Consider the following 18,740-nt stretch of genomic DNA (forward strand, 5'->3'; position numbering starts at 1 on the left):
CATGACTGTCCCCAATTGAGCTCAGAAGCTCAATGTCTATCATGACCTCTCTTTTAGAATGTCCAAGAGCAAGCAAACTATTCCTCCAGGAGAGGGCGCCAACAGACTACTAAAGAGATCATCATTACTCAAAGAAAACCCCAAAAACCAATGCATGATAGGAATAAACAGGTAACTTTCTTTGGAGTGGAAGCGGAGAGATCGCACCAGATGCCAATTCTAGATGTTATCACACCTGTGGTCACTGCAGCAGCAGGTGAATCCACTTTGTCCAAAAGGGATCTATTCCATTCAATTGCAAATGATCTAGATAAGACAGAGAACTGCAGCACGGGGACATAGCCGAGTTGGTCAGGTTGAGTGGTGATGAGTTTGCTATTTGGATGAATAAAGAAAGTCAAAAGTGTGAAAGATAAAAAACAAAAGGAGGAAGTGTGAAAAGTGAATGGGCCAAATTGAGGTGCATATGAAGACGTATGCTTTCTTCCAATTCATTAAATCGGGCTAATATGAATCAGGTGAATTGAGTTCTGCTTTTGGAAACTGGGTTAAGAAGGGGTGCACCGTTCCTGGAGGTACTGCAATACCAGGTCAATGCGTGGAGTGGACAGAGCAAGCTCTTTTTCCATCTCCCTGTTCTAAAAATCCATTTAATATATGGTCCCCAGATAGGGGACGTATCAGATATTAAACTGATAAGAACAGATACTACACTTGATCTTAGCCAAAAGGCCGAGAAGCGATAACCAGAATTGGTTTGGGCCTCGAGTGGCACCCTGGCCTATGCCGGACACATCTTAGGGAGAGAGAGCGAGAGGGAGACAAACCCACGCCTACACAAGACATTTTGTCACCCAAGCCAACCCTTGAAAAGGCTGCTTTGCAGAGCCAAAACAAGAAGAATGGTGCGTTTTGCAGCCGCCGCCCACTGCAATGAATCTGAATAACTCCTCCTTTAGGGCGCAAGCAACTCCCCTCCCCCTTGCAGTCTTTCCAATTCACGATACAAAAAGACGGACAGGACAGGTTGCCTGACTTTCCGTCACTGCCACCCTTTGCCATCCTTACCCGTAGAAAGCCCTTTCATCATCCCCAAACCCTAATCTTTTCCCTTTCCTTCCCAGCCCCCAAACCCTGCCCTCTGTACCTTTCTCACCACCCGCTTCCCTTCTCCTGTCATCCCCCTACCACCCGGGAAAAAAAGAGATTGCCCCCTCCTTCCACTAGCCCACCCTCCCACCCAAAGAACAACTTCTTCTGCGCAGCTTGTTTTCTAGGCAGCAGCGCTATTGTGATGTCATCGGGGGGCATTGTGACAAGCCGCCAGTGTTCCGTCTCTTCATGTTGTGCACAGTTCAAACGGAAAATACATCAACAGGCAGACTACAGAAAAGCTTACTATCAAAGGTTAGAGGGGGGCTTTCTCAGAGGGCTTTTTACAGTTTTTCTATTCCCAATTAGCCGTTTAAGTGTACTTATTGAAAGTAGTAATTCTTTCATAGGCCGCCCTTTCTTAGTATTTGACGTTCCTTATATTGCGGTATGAGGCTTCGCAGTAGGTTGCAAACATTCATCACCCATGACTGTCCCCAATTGAGCTCAGAAGCTCAATGTCTATCATGACCTCTCTTTTAGAATGTCCAAGAGCAAGCAAACTATTCCTCCAGGAGAGGGCGCCAACAGACTACTAAAGAGATCATCATTACTCAAAGAAAACCCCAAAAACCAATGCATGATAGGAATAAACAGGTAACTTTCTTTGGAGTGGAAGCGGAGAGATCGCACCAGATGCCAATTCTAGATGTTATCACACCTGTGGTCACTGCAGCAGCAGGTGAATCCACTTTGTCCAAAAGGGATCTATTCCATTCAATTGCAAATGATCTAGATAAGACAGAGAACTGCAGCACGGGGACATAGCCGAGTTGGTCAGGTTGAGTGGTGATGAGTTTGCTATTTGGATGAATAAAGAAAGTCAAAAGTGTGAAAGATAAAAAACAAAAGGAGGAAGTGTGAAAAGTGAATGGGCCAAATTGAGGTGCATATGAAGACGTATGCTTTCTTCCAATTCATTAAATCGGGCTAATATGAATCAGGTGAATTGAGTTCTGCTTTTGGAAACTGGGTTAAGAAGGGGTGCACCGTTCCTGGAGGTACTGCAATACCAGGTCAATGCGTGGAGTGGACAGAGCAAGCTCTTTTTCCATCTCCCTGTTCTAAAAATCCATTTAATATATGGTCCCCAGATAGGGGACGTATCAGATATTAAACTGATAAGAACAGATACTACACTTGATCTTAGCCAAAAGGCCGAGAAGCGATAACCAGAATTGGTTTGGGCCTCGAGTGGCACCCTGGCCTATGCCGGACACATCTTAGGGAGAGAGAGCGAGAGGGAGACAAACCCACGCCTACACAAGACATTTTGTCACCCAAGCCAACCCTTGAAAAGGCTGCTTTGCAGAGCCAAAACAAGAAGAATGGTGCGTTTTGCAGCCGCCGCCCACTGCAATGAATCTGAATAACTCCTCCTTTAGGGCGCAAGCAACTCCCCTCCCCCTTGCAGTCTTTCCAATTCACGATACAAAAAGACGGACAGGACAGGTTGCCTGACTTTCCGTCACTGCCACCCTTTGCCATCCTTACCCGTAGAAAGCCCTTTCATCATCCCCAAACCCTAATCTTTTCCCTTTCCTTCCCAGCCCCCAAACCCTGCCCTCTGTACCTTTCTCACCACCCGCTTCCCTTCTCCTGTCATCCCCCTACCACCCGGGAAAAAAAGAGATTGCCCCCTCCTTCCACTAGCCCACCCTCCCACCCAAAGAACAACTTCTTCTGCGCAGCTTGTTTTCTAGGCAGCAGCGCTATTGTGATGTCATCGGGGGGCATTGTGACAAGCCGCCAGTGTTCCGTCTCTTCATGTTGTGCACAGTTCAAACGGAAAATACATCAACAGGCAGACTACAGAAAAGCTTACTATCAAAGGTTAGAGGGGGGCTTTCTCAGAGGGCTTTTTACAGTTTTTCTATTCCCAATTAGCCGTTTAAGTGTACTTATTGAAAGTAGTAATTCTTTCATAGGCCGCCCTTTCTTAGTATTTGACGTTCCTTATATTGCGGTATGAGGCTTCGCAGTAGGTTGCAAACATTCATCACCCATGACTGTCCCCAATTGAGCTCAGAAGCTCAATGTCTATCATGACCTCTCTTTTAGAATGTCCAAGAGCAAGCAAACTATTCCTCCAGGAGAGGGCGCCAACAGACTACTAAAGAGATCATCATTACTCAAAGAAAACCCCAAAAACCAATGCATGATAGGAATAAACAGGTAACTTTCTTTGGAGTGGAAGCGGAGAGATCGCACCAGATGCCAATTCTAGATGTTATCACACCTGTGGTCACTGCAGCAGCAGGTGAATCCACTTTGTCCAAAAGGGATCTATTCCATTCAATTGCAAATGATCTAGATAAGACAGAGAACTGCAGCACGGGGACATAGCCGAGTTGGTCAGGTTGAGTGGTGATGAGTTTGCTATTTGGATGAATAAAGAAAGTCAAAAGTGTGAAAGATAAAAAACAAAAGGAGGAAGTGTGAAAAGTGAATGGGCCAAATTGAGGTGCATATGAAGACGTATGCTTTCTTCCAATTCATTAAATCGGGCTAATATGAATCAGGTGAATTGAGTTCTGCTTTTGGAAACTGGGTTAAGAAGGGGTGCACCGTTCCTGGAGGTACTGCAATACCAGGTCAATGCGTGGAGTGGACAGAGCAAGCTCTTTTTCCATCTCCCTGTTCTAAAAATCCATTTAATATATGGTCCCCAGATAGGGGACGTATCAGATATTAAACTGATAAGAACAGATACTACACTTGATCTTAGCCAAAAGGCCGAGAAGCGATAACCAGAATTGGTTTGGGCCTCGAGTGGCACCCTGGCCTATGCCGGACACATCTTAGGGAGAGAGAGCGAGAGGGAGACAAACCCACGCCTACACAAGACATTTTGTCACCCAAGCCAACCCTTGAAAAGGCTGCTTTGCAGAGCCAAAACAAGAAGAATGGTGCGTTTTGCAGCCGCCGCCCACTGCAATGAATCTGAATAACTCCTCCTTTAGGGCGCAAGCAACTCCCCTCCCCCTTGCAGTCTTTCCAATTCACGATACAAAAAGACGGACAGGACAGGTTGCCTGACTTTCCGTCACTGCCCACCCTTTGCCATCCTTACCCGTAGAAAGCCCTTTCATCATCCCCAAACCCTAATCTTTTCCCTTTCCTTCCCAGCCCCCAAACCCTGCCCTCTGTACCTTTCTCACCACCCGCTTCCCTTCTCCTGTCATCCCCCTACCACCCGGGAAAAAAAGAGATTGCCCCCTCCTTCCACTAGCCCACCCTCCCACCCAAAGAACAACTTCTTCTGCGCAGCTTGTTTTCTAGGCAGCAGCGCTATTGTGATGTCATCGGGGGGCATTGTGACAAGCCGCCAGTGTTCCGTCTCTTCATGTTGTGCACAGTTCAAACGGAAAATACATCAACAGGCAGACTACAGAAAAGCTTACTATCAAAGGTTAGAGGGGGGCTTTCTCAGAGGGCTTTTTACAGTTTTTCTATTCCCAATTAGCCGTTTAAGTGTACTTATTGAAAGTAGTAATTCTTTCATAGGCCGCCCTTTCTTAGTATTTGACGTTCCTTATATTGCGGTATGAGGCTTCGCAGTAGGTTGCAAACATTCATCACCCATGACTGTCCCCAATTGAGCTCAGAAGCTCAATGTCTATCATGACCTCTCTTTTAGAATGTCCAAGAGCAAGCAAACTATTCCTCCAGGAGAGGGCGCCAACAGACTACTAAAGAGATCATCATTACTCAAAGAAAACCCCAAAAACCAATGCATGATAGGAATAAACAGGTAACTTTCTTTGGAGTGGAAGCGGAGAGATCGCACCAGATGCCAATTCTAGATGTTATCACACCTGTGGTCACTGCAGCAGCAGGTGAATCCACTTTGTCCAAAAGGGATCTATTCCATTCAATTGCAAATGATCTAGATAAGACAGAGAACTGCAGCACGGGGACATAGCCGAGTTGGTCAGGTTGAGTGGTGATGAGTTTGCTATTTGGATGAATAAAGAAAGTCAAAAGTGTGAAAGATAAAAAACAAAAGGAGGAAGTGTGAAAAGTGAATGGGCCAAATTGAGGTGCATATGAAGACGTATGCTTTCTTCCAATTCATTAAATCGGGCTAATATGAATCAGGTGAATTGAGTTCTGCTTTTGGAAACTGGGTTAAGAAGGGGTGCACCGTTCCTGGAGGTACTGCAATACCAGGTCAATGCGTGGAGTGGACAGAGCAAGCTCTTTTTCCATCTCCCTGTTCTAAAAATCCATTTAATATATGGTCCCCAGATAGGGGACGTATCAGATATTAAACTGATAAGAACAGATACTACACTTGATCTTAGCCAAAAGGCCGAGAAGCGATAACCAGAATTGGTTTGGGCCTCGAGTGGCACCCTGGCCTATGCCGGACACATCTTAGGGAGAGAGAGCGAGAGGGAGACAAACCCACGCCTACACAAGACATTTTGTCACCCAAGCCAACCCTTGAAAAGGCTGCTTTGCAGAGCCAAAACAAGAAGAATGGTGCGTTTTGCAGCCGCCGCCCACTGCAATGAATCTGAATAACTCCTCCTTTAGGGCGCAAGCAACTCCCCTCCCCCTTGCAGTCTTTCCAATTCACGATACAAAAAGACGGACAGGACAGGTTGCCTGACTTTCCGTCACTGCCACCCTTTGCCATCCTTACCCGTAGAAAGCCCTTTCATCATCCCCAAACCCTAATCTTTTCCCTTTCCTTCCCAGCCCCCAAACCCTGCCCTCTGTACCTTTCTCACCACCCGCTTCCCTTCTCCTGTCATCCCCCTACCACCCGGGAAAAAAAGAGATTGCCCCCTCCTTCCACTAGCCCACCCTCCCACCCAAAGAACAACTTCTTCTGCGCAGCTTGTTTTCTAGGCAGCAGCGCTATTGTGATGTCATCGGGGGGCATTGTGACAAGCCGCCAGTGTTCCGTCTCTTCATGTTGTGCACAGTTCAAACGGAAAATACATCAACAGGCAGACTACAGAAAAGCTTACTATCAAAGGTTAGAGGGGGGCTTTCTCAGAGGGCTTTTTACAGTTTTTCTATTCCCAATTAGCCGTTTAAGTGTACTTATTGAAAGTAGTAATTCTTTCATAGGCCGCCCTTTCTTAGTATTTGACGTTCCTTATATTGCGGTATGAGGCTTCGCAGTAGGTTGCAAACATTCATCACCCATGACTGTCCCCAATTGAGCTCAGAAGCTCAATGTCTATCATGACCTCTCTTTTAGAATGTCCAAGAGCAAGCAAACTATTCCTCCAGGAGAGGGCGCCAACAGACTACTAAAGAGATCATCATTACTCAAAGAAAACCCCAAAAACCAATGCATGATAGGAATAAACAGGTAACTTTCTTTGGAGTGGAAGCGGAGAGATCGCACCAGATGCCAATTCTAGATGTTATCACACCTGTGGTCACTGCAGCAGCAGGTGAATCCACTTTGTCCAAAAGGGATCTATTCCATTCAATTGCAAATGATCTAGATAAGACAGAGAACTGCAGCACGGGGACATAGCCGAGTTGGTCAGGTTGAGTGGTGATGAGTTTGCTATTTGGATGAATAAAGAAAGTCAAAAGTGTGAAAGATAAAAAACAAAAGGAGGAAGTGTGAAAAGTGAATGGGCCAAATTGAGGTGCATATGAAGACGTATGCTTTCTTCCAATTCATTAAATCGGGCTAATATGAATCAGGTGAATTGAGTTCTGCTTTTGGAAACTGGGTTAAGAAGGGGTGCACCGTTCCTGGAGGTACTGCAATACCAGGTCAATGCGTGGAGTGGACAGAGCAAGCTCTTTTTCCATCTCCCTGTTCTAAAAATCCATTTAATATATGGTCCCCAGATAGGGGACGTATCAGATATTAAACTGATAAGAACAGATACTACACTTGATCTTAGCCAAAAGGCCGAGAAGCGATAACCAGAATTGGTTTGGGCCTCGAGTGGCACCCTGGCCTATGCCGGACACATCTTAGGGAGAGAGAGCGAGAGGGAGACAAACCCACGCCTACACAAGACATTTTGTCACCCAAGCCAACCCTTGAAAAGGCTGCTTTGCAGAGCCAAAACAAGAAGAATGGTGCGTTTTGCAGCCGCCGCCCACTGCAATGAATCTGAATAACTCCTCCTTTAGGGCGCAAGCAACTCCCCTCCCCCTTGCAGTCTTTCCAATTCACGATACAAAAAGACGGACAGGACAGGTTGCCTGACTTTCCGTCACTGCCACCCTTTGCCATCCTTACCCGTAGAAAGCCCTTTCATCATCCCCAAACCCTAATCTTTTCCCTTTCCTTCCCAGCCCCCAAACCCTGCCCTCTGTACCTTTCTCACCACCCGCTTCCCTTCTCCTGTCATCCCCCTACCACCCGGGAAAAAAAGAGATTGCCCCCTCCTTCCACTAGCCCACCCTCCCACCCAAAGAACAACTTCTTCTGCGCAGCTTGTTTTCTAGGCAGCAGCGCTATTGTGATGTCATCGGGGGGCATTGTGACAAGCCGCCAGTGTTCCGTCTCTTCATGTTGTGCACAGTTCAAACGGAAAATACATCAACAGGCAGACTACAGAAAAGCTTACTATCAAAGGTTAGAGGGGGGCTTTCTCAGAGGGCTTTTTACAGTTTTTCTATTCCCAATTAGCCGTTTAAGTGTACTTATTGAAAGTAGTAATTCTTTCATAGGCCGCCCTTTCTTAGTATTTGACGTTCCTTATATTGCGGTATGAGGCTTCGCAGTAGGTTGCAAACATTCATCACCCATGACTGTCCCCAATTGAGCTCAGAAGCTCAATGTCTATCATGACCTCTCTTTTAGAATGTCCAAGAGCAAGCAAACTATTCCTCCAGGAGAGGGCGCCAACAGACTACTAAAGAGATCATCATTACTCAAAGGAAAACCCCAAAAACCAATGCATGATAGGAATAAACAGGTAACTTTCTTTGGAGTGGAAGCGGAGAGATCGCACCAGATGCCAATTCTAGATGTTATCACACCTGTGGTCACTGCAGCAGCAGGTGAATCCACTTTGTCCAAAAGGGATCTATTCCATTCAATTGCAAATGATCTAGATAAGACAGAGAACTGCAGCACGGGGACATAGCCGAGTTGGTCAGGTTGAGTGGTGATGAGTTTGCTATTTGGATGAATAAAGAAAGTCAAAAGTGTGAAAGATAAAAAACAAAAGGAGGAAGTGTGAAAAGTGAATGGGCCAAATTGAGGTGCATATGAAGACGTATGCTTTCTTCCAATTCATTAAATCGGGCTAATATGAATCAGGTGAATTGAGTTCTGCTTTTGGAAACTGGGTTAAGAAGGGGTGCACCGTTCCTGGAGGTACTGCAATACCAGGTCAATGCGTGGAGTGGACAGAGCAAGCTCTTTTTCCATCTCCCTGTTCTAAAAATCCATTTAATATATGGTCCCCAGATAGGGGACGTATCAGATATTAAACTGATAAGAACAGATACTACACTTGATCTTAGCCAAAAGGCCGAGAAGCGATAACCAGAATTGGTTTGGGCCTCGAGTGGCACCCTGGCCTATGCCGGACACATCTTAGGGAGAGAGAGCGAGAGGGAGACAAACCCACGCCTACACAAGACATTTTGTCACCCAAGCCAACCCTTGAAAAGGCTGCTTTGCAGAGCCAAAACAAGAAGAATGGTGCGTTTTGCAGCCGCCGCCCACTGCAATGAATCTGAATAACTCCTCCTTTAGGGCGCAAGCAACTCCCCTCCCCCTTGCAGTCTTTCCAATTCACGATACAAAAAGACGGACAGGACAGGTTGCCTGACTTTCCGTCACTGCCACCCTTTGCCATCCTTACCCGTAGAAAGCCCTTTCATCATCCCCAAACCCTAATCTTTTCCCTTTCCTTCCCAGCCCCCAAACCCTGCCCTCTGTACCTTTCTCACCACCCGCTTCCCTTCTCCTGTCATCCCCCTACCACCCGGGAAAAAAAGAGATTGCCCCCTCCTTCCACTAGCCCACCCTCCCACCCAAAGAACAACTTCTTCTGCGCAGCTTGTTTTCTAGGCAGCAGCGCTATTGTGATGTCATCGGGGGGCATTGTGACAAGCCGCCAGTGTTCCGTCTCTTCATGTTGTGCACAGTTCAAACGGAAAATACATCAACAGGCAGACTACAGAAAAGCTTACTATCAAAGGTTAGAGGGGGGCTTTCTCAGAGGGCTTTTTACAGTTTTTCTATTCCCAATTAGCCGTTTAAGTGTACTTATTGAAAGTAGTAATTCTTTCATAGGCCGCCCTTTCTTAGTATTTGACGTTCCTTATATTGCGGTATGAGGCTTCGCAGTAGGTTGCAAACATTCATCACCCATGACTGTCCCCAATTGAGCTCAGAAGCTCAATGTCTATCATGACCTCTCTTTTAGAATGTCCAAGAGCAAGCAAACTATTCCTCCAGGAGAGGGCGCCAACAGACTACTAAAGAGATCATCATTACTCAAAGAAAACCCCAAAAACCAATGCATGATAGGAATAAACAGGTAACTTTCTTTGGAGTGGAAGCGGAGAGATCGCACCAGATGCCAATTCTAGATGTTATCACACCTGTGGTCACTGCAGCAGCAGGTGAATCCACTTTGTCCAAAAGGGATCTATTCCATTCAATTGCAAATGATCTAGATAAGACAGAGAACTGCAGCACGGGGACATAGCCGAGTTGGTCAGGTTGAGTGGTGATGAGTTTGCTATTTGGATGAATAAAGAAAGTCAAAAGTGTGAAAGATAAAAAACAAAAGGAGGAAGTGTGAAAAGTGAATGGGCCAAATTGAGGTGCATATGAAGACGTATGCTTTCTTCCAATTCATTAAATCGGGCTAATATGAATCAGGTGAATTGAGTTCTGCTTTTGGAAACTGGGTTAAGAAGGGGTGCACCGTTCCTGGAGGTACTGCAATACCAGGTCAATGCGTGGAGTGGACAGAGCAAGCTCTTTTTCCATCTCCCTGTTCTAAAAATCCATTTAATATATGGTCCCCAGATAGGGGACGTATCAGATATTAAACTGATAAGAACAGATACTACACTTGATCTTAGCCAAAAGGCCGAGAAGCGATAACCAGAATTGGTTTGGGCCTCGAGTGGCACCCTGGCCTATGCCGGACACATCTTAGGGAGAGAGAGCGAGAGGGAGACAAACCCACGCCTACACAAGACATTTTGTCACCCAAGCCAACCCTTGAAAAGGCTGCTTTGCAGAGCCAAAACAAGAAGAATGGTGCGTTTTGCAGCCGCCGCCCACTGCAATGAATCTGAATAACTCCTCCTTTAGGGCGCAAGCAACTCCCCTCCCCCTTGCAGTCTTTCCAATTCACGATACAAAAAGACGGACAGGACAGGTTGCCTGACTTTCCGTCACTGCCACCCTTTGCCATCCTTACCCGTAGAAAGCCCTTTCATCATCCCCAAACCCTAATCTTTTCCCTTTCCTTCCCAGCCCCCAAACCCTGCCCTCTGTACCTTTCTCACCACCCGCTTCCCTTCTCCTGTCATCCCCCTACCACCCGGGAAAAAAAGAGATTGCCCCCTCCTTCCACTAGCCCACCCTCCCACCCAAAGAACAACTTCTTCTGCGCAGCTTGTTTTCTAGGCAGCAGCGCTATTGTGATGTCATCGGGGGGCATTGTGACAAGCCGCCAGTGTTCCGTCTCTTCATGTTGTGCACAGTTCAAACGGAAAATACATCAACAGGCAGACTACAGAAAAGCTTACTATCAAAGGTTAGAGGGGGGCTTTCTCAGAGGGCTTTTTACAGTTTTTCTATTCCCAATTAGCCGTTTAAGTGTACTTATTGAAAGTAGTAATTCTTTCATAGGCCGCCCTTTCTTAGTATTTGACGTTCCTTATATTGCGGTATGAGGCTTCGCAGTAGGTTGCAAACATTCATCACCCATGACTGTCCCCAATTGAGCTCAGAAGCTCAATGTCTATCATGACCTCTCTTTTAGAATGTCCAAGAGCAAGCAAACTATTCCTCCAGGAGAGGGCGCCAACAGACTACTAAAGAGATCATCATTACTCAAAGAAAACCCCAAAAACCAATGCATGATAGGAATAAACAGGTAACTTTCTTTGGAGTGGAAGCGGAGAGATCGCACCAGATGCCAATTCTAGATGTTATCACACCTGTGGTCACTGCAGCAGCAGGTGAATCCACTTTGTCCAAAAGGGATCTATTCCATTCAATTGCAAATGATCTAGATAAGACAGAGAACTGCAGCACGGGGACATAGCCGAGTTGGTCAGGTTGAGTGGTGATGAGTTTGCTATTTGGATGAATAAAGAAAGTCAAAAGTGTGAAAGATAAAAAACAAAAGGAGGAAGTGTGAAAAGTGAATGGGCCAAATTGAGGTGCATATGAAGACGTATGCTTTCTTCCAATTCATTAAATCGGGCTAATATGAATCAGGTGAATTGAGTTCTGCTTTTGGAAACTGGGTTAAGAAGGGGTGCACCGTTCCTGGAGGTACTGCAATACCAGGTCAATGCGTGGAGTGGACAGAGCAAGCTCTTTTTCCATCTCCCTGTTCTAAAAATCCATTTAATATATGGTCCCCAGATAGGGGACGTATCAGATATTAAACTGATAAGAACAGATACTACACTTGATCTTAGCCAAAAGGCCGAGAAGCGATAACCAGAATTGGTTTGGGCCTCGAGTGGCACCCTGGCCTATGCCGGACACATCTTAGGGAGAGAGAGCGAGAGGGAGACAAACCCACGCCTACACAAGACATTTTGTCACCCAAGCCAACCCTTGAAAAGGCTGCTTTGCAGAGCCAAAACAAGAAGAATGGTGCGTTTTGCAGCCGCCGCCCACTGCAATGAATCTGAATAACTCCTCCTTTAGGGCGCAAGCAACTCCCCTCCCCCTTGCAGTCTTTCCAATTCACGATACAAAAAGACGGACAGGACAGGTTGCCTGACTTTCCGTCACTGCCACCCTTTGCCATCCTTACCCGTAGAAAGCCCTTTCATCATCCCCAAACCCTAATCTTTTCCCTTTCCTTCCCAGCCCCCAAACCCTGCCCTCTGTACCTTTCTCACCACCCGCTTCCCTTCTCCTGTCATCCCCCTACCACCCGGGAAAAAAAGAGATTGCCCCCTCCTTCCACTAGCCCACCCTCCCACCCAAAGAACAACTTCTTCTGCGCAGCTTGTTTTCTAGGCAGCAGCGCTATTGTGATGTCATCGGGGGGCATTGTGACAAGCCGCCAGTGTTCCGTCTCTTCATGTTGTGCACAGTTCAAACGGAAAATACATCAACAGGCAGACTACAGAAAAGCTTACTATCAAAGGTTAGAGGGGGGCTTTCTCAGAGGGCTTTTTACAGTTTTTCTATTCCCAATTAGCCGTTTAAGTGTACTTATTGAAAGTAGTAATTCTTTCATAGGCCGCCCTTTCTTAGTATTTGACGTTCCTTATATTGCGGTATGAGGCTTCGCAGTAGGTTGCAAACATTCATCACCCATGACTGTCCCCAATTGAGCTCAGAAGCTCAATGTCTATCATGACCTCTCTTTTAGAATGTCCAAGAGCAAGCAAACTATTCCTCCAGGAGAGGGCGCCAACAGACTACTAAAGAGATCATCATTACTCAAAGAAAACCCCAAAAACCAATGCATGATAGGAATAAACAGGTAACTTTCTTTGGAGTGGAAGCGGAGAGATCGCACCAGATGCCAATTCTAGATGTTATCACACCTGTGGTCACTGCAGCAGCAGGTGAATCCACTTTGTCCAAAAGGGATCTATTCCATTCAATTGCAAATGATCTAGATAAGACAGAGAACTGCAGCACGGGGACATAGCCGAGTTGGTCAGGTTGAGTGGTGATGAGTTTGCTATTTGGATGAATAAAGAAAGTCAAAAGTGTGAAAGATAAAAAACAAAAGGAGGAAGTGTGAAAAGTGAATGGGCCAAATTGAGGTGCATATGAAGACGTATGCTTTCTTCCAATTCATTAAATCGGGCTAATATGAATCAGGTGAATTGAGTTCTGCTTTTGGAAACTGGGTTAAGAAGGGGTGCACCGTTCCTGGAGGTACTGCAATACCAGGTCAATGCGTGGAGTGGACAGAGCAAGCTCTTTTTCCATCTCCCTGTTCTAAAAATCCATTTAATATATGGTCCCCAGATAGGGGACGTATCAGATATTAAACTGATAAGAACAGATTTTTGATTTAACAGCATCTTTATTATCATGCACTACTCACAAAAAGGTAACAAACCGTGTACAGTGCCGCAGCCCCGTACACACAGAACTATACAATCCTTCTTACATAGCCATAGAGTACGACGCACTAAACTATACATCACACTCCTATGCTTATCCATAACACTCAAGCTGAAAGAAAAAGTTAGACAATAAATAACAACGAACCGGCGATTGGGGGGTGGGGGTAGGGGAAAAGGGGGATAGGGTGGGGAAATCACAGGCCCGAAGCTTTATTGAAAGACGCACATAACGGGAAAAGGAGGGAGGGGGCATGGAAGAGGTCTAAACCTCCTCCTCGGCGCTGTCGTCCGGACTGTCCATGATGGAATAGTCTCTGAGCAGGCTGTGGATCAGCCTGCGGCAATCCTGGATAGACATCCTCTCCCTCTTCAAGATGAGCCGGTTCCTGGCGACCCAAATAGCGTCCTTAAAGCAGTTCATAAGGCGCCAAGCCTCCTGGATGGCTCCAACGGTGTGAGTCCCAGGGAAGAGTCCATAAAGTACGGAATGGTACGATAGGCTCCCTCTGGGGACGGAGTTCCTCAGGTCATCCTCCAGGGCAACCAACAGGCGCTGTGCGAAACGGCAGTCCCAAAAGGCGTGCAGCGATGTTTCCTCCACGAAGGGGCACCTTGGGCAGTACCGGGTTTTGCACAGGTTCCGGGCGTGCATGAATGACCGGACGGGCAGTCCGCCCTGTATCGCCATCCATGACAAGTCCTTGTGCCCGTTGGTCAATCCAGCCGATGACACGTTTGTCCAAACAGTCTCCAGTGTGTCGTGATGAAGTCCTGGAATGTTCTCCATTTCGTCCTTGGCTCTGATGAGTTTGTGGATAGTCTTTGGCTTCCACAAATCGGGCTTGAGTCCCTCCAGTTGGTGTTCCCTCACAAACCGAACCACGTCTCCGTAGAACCATGGCGCCGTCCAGTTGTAGGGGAAGGAGCTGTCCCACTTGTCCCAGCCTAACCGTCTCCAAAGGGGGAGCAGGAAGAAGCGAGACATGGACCCACCCGCGGAACCTCTCTTGACTCGCAGAGTTCGGCGAACGCAGTCACATACGAAGGAGGATCGCAGGAGGGTGGGGATATCGGGTACGCCCTTCCCACCCTTGCGAGGATCCTTGTACATGATGCTCCGCTTTACTCTGTCCATCTTGGATCCCCAGACAAAACGAAACACCGTCCTGGTAATGACCCTGCACACGGTGGCAAGGGGGGGCCAGGCCTGGGCCGTGTACTGCAGCACGGGCAGTACCTCGTTACGCAGGACCAGTGCTTTGCCCTCACAGGTGAGGCGTCTGAGGCTCCACAGACCGATCCGTTGGGTGATCTTGGTCAAGCGTTCCTCCCAGGACTTGAGGGCTGCTCCTTCCTTCCCGAACCAGACTCCAAGAACCTTGATGAAATCCGGCTGGATGCTGAAAGGGAAGGGGGCGGAAGAGGCCGGCTGCCAGTCCCCGAAGAGCATGGCTTCCGACTTCCCGCAGTTGACTTTGGCTCCCGAAGCCCGTCCGAAGGTCTCACAGGTCTGGACGAGGGTGTCGACTGAGCGCCGGTCCGCGCAGAAGACGGTCACGTCGTCCATGTAGAGCGAGCACTTGACCTCGAAGCGTTCTGGTCCTGGTGCGGTGATCCCTCTGATCTCTCCATTCCGCCGGATAGCCTCTGCAAAGAGTTCTATAACACAAACAAAAAGAAGAGGTGACAGAGGACAGCCTTGTCTGACCCCTGAGAGGACCGGGAAGGGGTCAGTCTTCCAGCCGTTCACCAACACCGAGCTGTGAATATCAAAATACATTAGTTGGACATACAAGCAAAACATGTTACCCAAACCTAACCTGTGCAGAGCTTTGCCCAGGAACTCATGGGAAACACGGTCGAAGGCCTTTTCCTGATCCAACGAGATCAGGGCTGCGTGCACCCGGCGGGCTTTGATGTACTCGACCGTGTCCCGCATGAGAGCCAGGCTGTCTGCGATGCGACGTCCGGGGATGCCGCAGGTCTGGTCCGGGTGGATGATCCGTCCGATAACAGTCTTCAATCTCGTTGCCATCGTCTTGGCCAGGATCTTGTAGTCGACGTTCAGAAGGGTGATGGGACGCCAATTCTTCAGGTCGCACCTCTCTCCTTTACGCTTGTACAGGATCGTGACCATTCCTTCCCTCAGAGATGGAGGCATTCTGCCCTCCACCACCATCTCCTCATACAGCCCTAACAGGTCCGGACAGATTAGGTCTCCCAGCGCTACATAGAGCTCTGCTGGGAGGCCGTCACTGCCCGGTGTCCTGCCAGAACTAAAGGATTTGGCGGCCGAGAGCAGCTCGTCCACCGTCAGAGGAACATCCATGGCCGCCGCGTCTGCAGGGTCAAGATGGTTAGTGATACCTGACAGGAACTTATCGGCGGCCTCGGGGTCAGTAGTCTTGCGGGCGTAGAGTTCGCTGTAGAAGTCGCTGACGACCTTCATCACGTTCTCTTTCCCGCGTCGCATGTTTCCACTCTCGTCTCGTAGTTCATTCATGGGCGTGTGACCGGCGTGGAGTTTCCTGAAAAAGAACGAGTTACATTTCTCACCCTTCTCCAGGTTCTCCACTTTGGAACGGAAGACAATTCGCTCGGACTCCTCCTCGAAGTGCCTTTTCAGGCTCCTCTTAGTCTCCTCCAGCTCCTCTCTCACGTCCCAGCCGCATCGAAGAAGGTCCTGCAGGGAACGCAGCTCACGCTGGAGTCTCCTGAAGTCCCTCCTCTTCAGACACGCCTGTTGTTGACTCTTTGCCTGAAAGAAGAAACGGAACTCGAGTTTAACGTATTCCCACCAGTCAGAAACAGACTGGAAGCCCGCCTTGTAGGCCCGCCACGTGGAGTAGGCAGCTCTAAGCTCCTCCAGAATCTCACCCTTTTCCAGCAGAGAGCAGTTCAGCTTCCAGGAGCCCGGGCCAATGGGGAAGCCATGGCCCAGCACACCTTGAAAGTGAATGGCTCTGTGGTCAGAGAAGAAGCAGGGGACCATCGAGTGCCCACTCCGCCCAACCGCCCGAGAGGTAAACACAAAGTCAATCCTGGAACGCAGCGAGCCATCGGATCGGCACCATGAATAGTTCACGGATCCGTGTCCGATGGAGCCAACAACGTCCACAAGAGAGGCTTCGGTCACCATCTCAATGAGCAGTTTGGATGTGACGTCCAACTTGGCAGCCGTTCCAGAACTGCGTCCATCCTCCTCAATCGGGCAGTTGAAATCCCCGGCCATCACTACCGTCCTGGCGGTAGCGAGCTGAGGGCGCAGGGCTTGGAGGAGCTCCAGTCGATCGCTCTTCACAGGAGAAGCATACACATTGATGAACCTGACAGGTTCTCCCGCCCAGGTGCCATCCACGAGCAGTAACCTGCCGCAGACGATTTCCTGAACAGAGTCCAATGTGAAGGCGCTTCCCCTGATCAGCACGGCGACCCCCGCGGACCTACAGTCGCCCCCGCCAGACCAGTAGGATGGGCCATGGGTCCACTCCCTGGCCAGATGGTTGAAGGACCTAGAGGAGGGAAGGGAGCATTCCTGCAGGAAAAATACATCACTAGACTGAGTGTTAAGGAACGCAAAAATTGTCTGACGTCGGAACTTGTCTCTGATGCTCCTAACATTAATGGAAAAGATGTTAATGTTAGCAGTCATTGGAGGAAAGAGAAAGTTAGAGCAGGCGGTGTGCCTTAGTTACCACTCCGGTCGGGCGGTTCTTCCTCTTTGGCACCTGCTGGTAAGGGTATCTCCAGCAGACCCTCTTCTGCTAGCTGATCAAGCAGGGATGGTGCCTCAGTGGCTTCCGACTCCTCCATTTCTTCTTCGGCCACAAGGGACTCCACCATCTGCTCCAACACGTCCGGTTCTGGGAGGAGGCCATCCTCCTCTTCCTGGGGTGGGTTAAGGTCCACAATGAACAGCTTGGAAGGTTCTGCGACAGGACTATCTTCCACCTTCCTTTTCCTTTGGCCTGTACCTGAGGAGACAAGAGCTGGAAAATCCTCCTCGGTGAAAAGTGCAAGAGTGCTGAGGCCCTCTGCTCTCATGGTCTGGGGAGGGAGAGTGGGCTTTGGGGGGGGGGTGAGGAGACCAGCTGAGGAGTAGGGAAATGAGGTGGAGGTAGTGGAATCCTCAGTAGGGTTGGCCGGGGGGGGAGGGGTTTGGACAGGGGTGACAGGGGGGGGGACCAGGGAGGGGGCAGCAGTTTTCTTACCCTTCTTTTCCCTGGACTCCGTGGCTGCTGGGGCATCGGCTGGAGCCACGGTCGCCGGGTTCTTGGCCGCCTTGTCCTTGGCCTCTGTGGCCTTGGTCGTAGCTGCCTTGGTCGACGAAGCTGTGACTACCCGATACTGGGTCGCCGCGGCAACCCTTGCCCAGGATTTCTCCCGCTGTGGGCAGTCCTTGTAAAGGTGGTCCGCCTGTCCACATAGGTTGCAAGTCTTCTTCTTTGGGCAGTCCTTGGAGCTGTGTCCTGTCACCCGGCAAACCCTGCAGGCGTCCTCCTTGCAGGTCTTCATCGAATGCCCTTTCCCGCCACATTTCCTGCAGTTGTGTGGCATGTCCGGGTAGTAGATGAGACCATAGGAGTTTCCCAGAGAGAATGTCGGGGGCAGGTGCTGGAGACCATCCTCGGATGCTGGTTCCCTGTGGAGTCGAACGGTTACTGACCACTTACCCGTCCAGAATCCGTTGCCGTTAAGGATGTGGGATGGCTCCCTCACCACTATGCAGAGACGTCCCAGGAACGTGGAGATGTCTCTTCCTGGGGTGTGCGGGTTCCGCATGGAGACCGTGATCCTCTTCTCATCCCTCTGTATAGGACAGGATCCTAAAAAAGAATGAAAAGGGGAGTCCGGCATCGCTGCGTTCATCGCCTCCCAGTATCTCCTGCAGGCATTCACCGTGGCAAAGGTTACCAGAAAAATGCCAGTCATGAAGGTCTGGACACTCAGGGTTTCCGCCCTGGAGAAGCCCTGATCCAGAATCATCTTCTTGCAGAACACGTCGCTGGACATGTCCGGCAACCTACCATCCACCGCCTTTAGCTTCAGGGCGACCGTCTGCCGCATCCAAGGCTCCAGGGTTGGAGCCTTTTCAGGCGGCGTCCGGGCTCCCTCCGGCTGGCTGGCGTCGGAGGTGGGGGCCTCTTGGGCCGAAGAAGCCTCTGGATGAGCCTTCCTGGAGGTCCCTGGGTCCTGAGCCTTCCTGGCTGCCTTCTCTGGCTTGCTTGCCATGGCTGGTTCCTGCTTGAGTTCCCGGAGCTGGATCTTGGATTCTTCTCCGGGTGTCTTCTCCCGCTGTGTTCCTCCTCGAAGTTCCTCTGGTCTCCCCAAGTCTTCTCCGAGCC

The 18,740-nt window shown here is 49.1% G+C and overlaps 8 non-coding genes and 1 pseudogene across 8 annotated transcripts; all 9 read right to left on the reverse strand.

Moving 5' to 3' along the window:
• Nucleotides 1-553: 553 nt before the first annotated feature.
• Nucleotides 554-744, reverse strand: LOC142269404 (U2 spliceosomal RNA). The gene has a single exon (XR_012734871.1). It is a non-coding gene; the product is annotated as a U2 spliceosomal RNA (small nuclear RNA).
• A 1,387-nt stretch (nucleotides 745-2,131) lies between these two features.
• Nucleotides 2,132-2,322, reverse strand: LOC142269405 (U2 spliceosomal RNA). The gene has a single exon (XR_012734872.1). It is a non-coding gene; the product is annotated as a U2 spliceosomal RNA (small nuclear RNA).
• Nucleotides 2,323-3,709: 1,387 nt separating this feature from the next.
• On the reverse strand, nucleotides 3,710-3,900 carry LOC142269407 (U2 spliceosomal RNA). Its single transcript, XR_012734873.1, has one exon. It is a non-coding gene; the product is annotated as a U2 spliceosomal RNA (small nuclear RNA).
• Nucleotides 3,901-5,288: 1,388 nt separating this feature from the next.
• On the reverse strand, nucleotides 5,289-5,479 carry LOC142269408 (U2 spliceosomal RNA). Its single transcript, XR_012734874.1, has one exon. It is a non-coding gene; the product is annotated as a U2 spliceosomal RNA (small nuclear RNA).
• Nucleotides 5,480-6,866: 1,387 nt separating this feature from the next.
• On the reverse strand, nucleotides 6,867-7,057 carry LOC142269409 (U2 spliceosomal RNA). Its single transcript, XR_012734875.1, has one exon. It is a non-coding gene; the product is annotated as a U2 spliceosomal RNA (small nuclear RNA).
• A 1,388-nt stretch (nucleotides 7,058-8,445) lies between these two features.
• On the reverse strand, nucleotides 8,446-8,636 carry LOC142269410 (U2 spliceosomal RNA). The gene has a single exon (XR_012734876.1). It is a non-coding gene; the product is annotated as a U2 spliceosomal RNA (small nuclear RNA).
• Nucleotides 8,637-10,023: 1,387 nt separating this feature from the next.
• Nucleotides 10,024-10,214, reverse strand: LOC142269411 (U2 spliceosomal RNA). Its single transcript, XR_012734877.1, has one exon. It is a non-coding gene; the product is annotated as a U2 spliceosomal RNA (small nuclear RNA).
• A 1,387-nt stretch (nucleotides 10,215-11,601) lies between these two features.
• LOC142269413 (U2 spliceosomal RNA) lies at nucleotides 11,602-11,792 on the reverse strand. The gene has a single exon (XR_012734878.1). It is a non-coding gene; the product is annotated as a U2 spliceosomal RNA (small nuclear RNA).
• A 1,387-nt stretch (nucleotides 11,793-13,179) lies between these two features.
• LOC142269452 (U2 spliceosomal RNA) lies at nucleotides 13,180-13,383 on the reverse strand (annotated as a pseudogene).
• Between the last annotated feature and the right edge of the window lie 5,357 nt (nucleotides 13,384-18,740).

The sequence above is a fragment of the Anomaloglossus baeobatrachus genome, unplaced genomic scaffold (genome assembly GCF_048569485.1).
Source record: "Anomaloglossus baeobatrachus isolate aAnoBae1 unplaced genomic scaffold, aAnoBae1.hap1 Scaffold_3195, whole genome shotgun sequence".
Lineage (NCBI taxonomy): Eukaryota > Metazoa > Chordata > Amphibia > Anura > Aromobatidae > Anomaloglossus > Anomaloglossus baeobatrachus.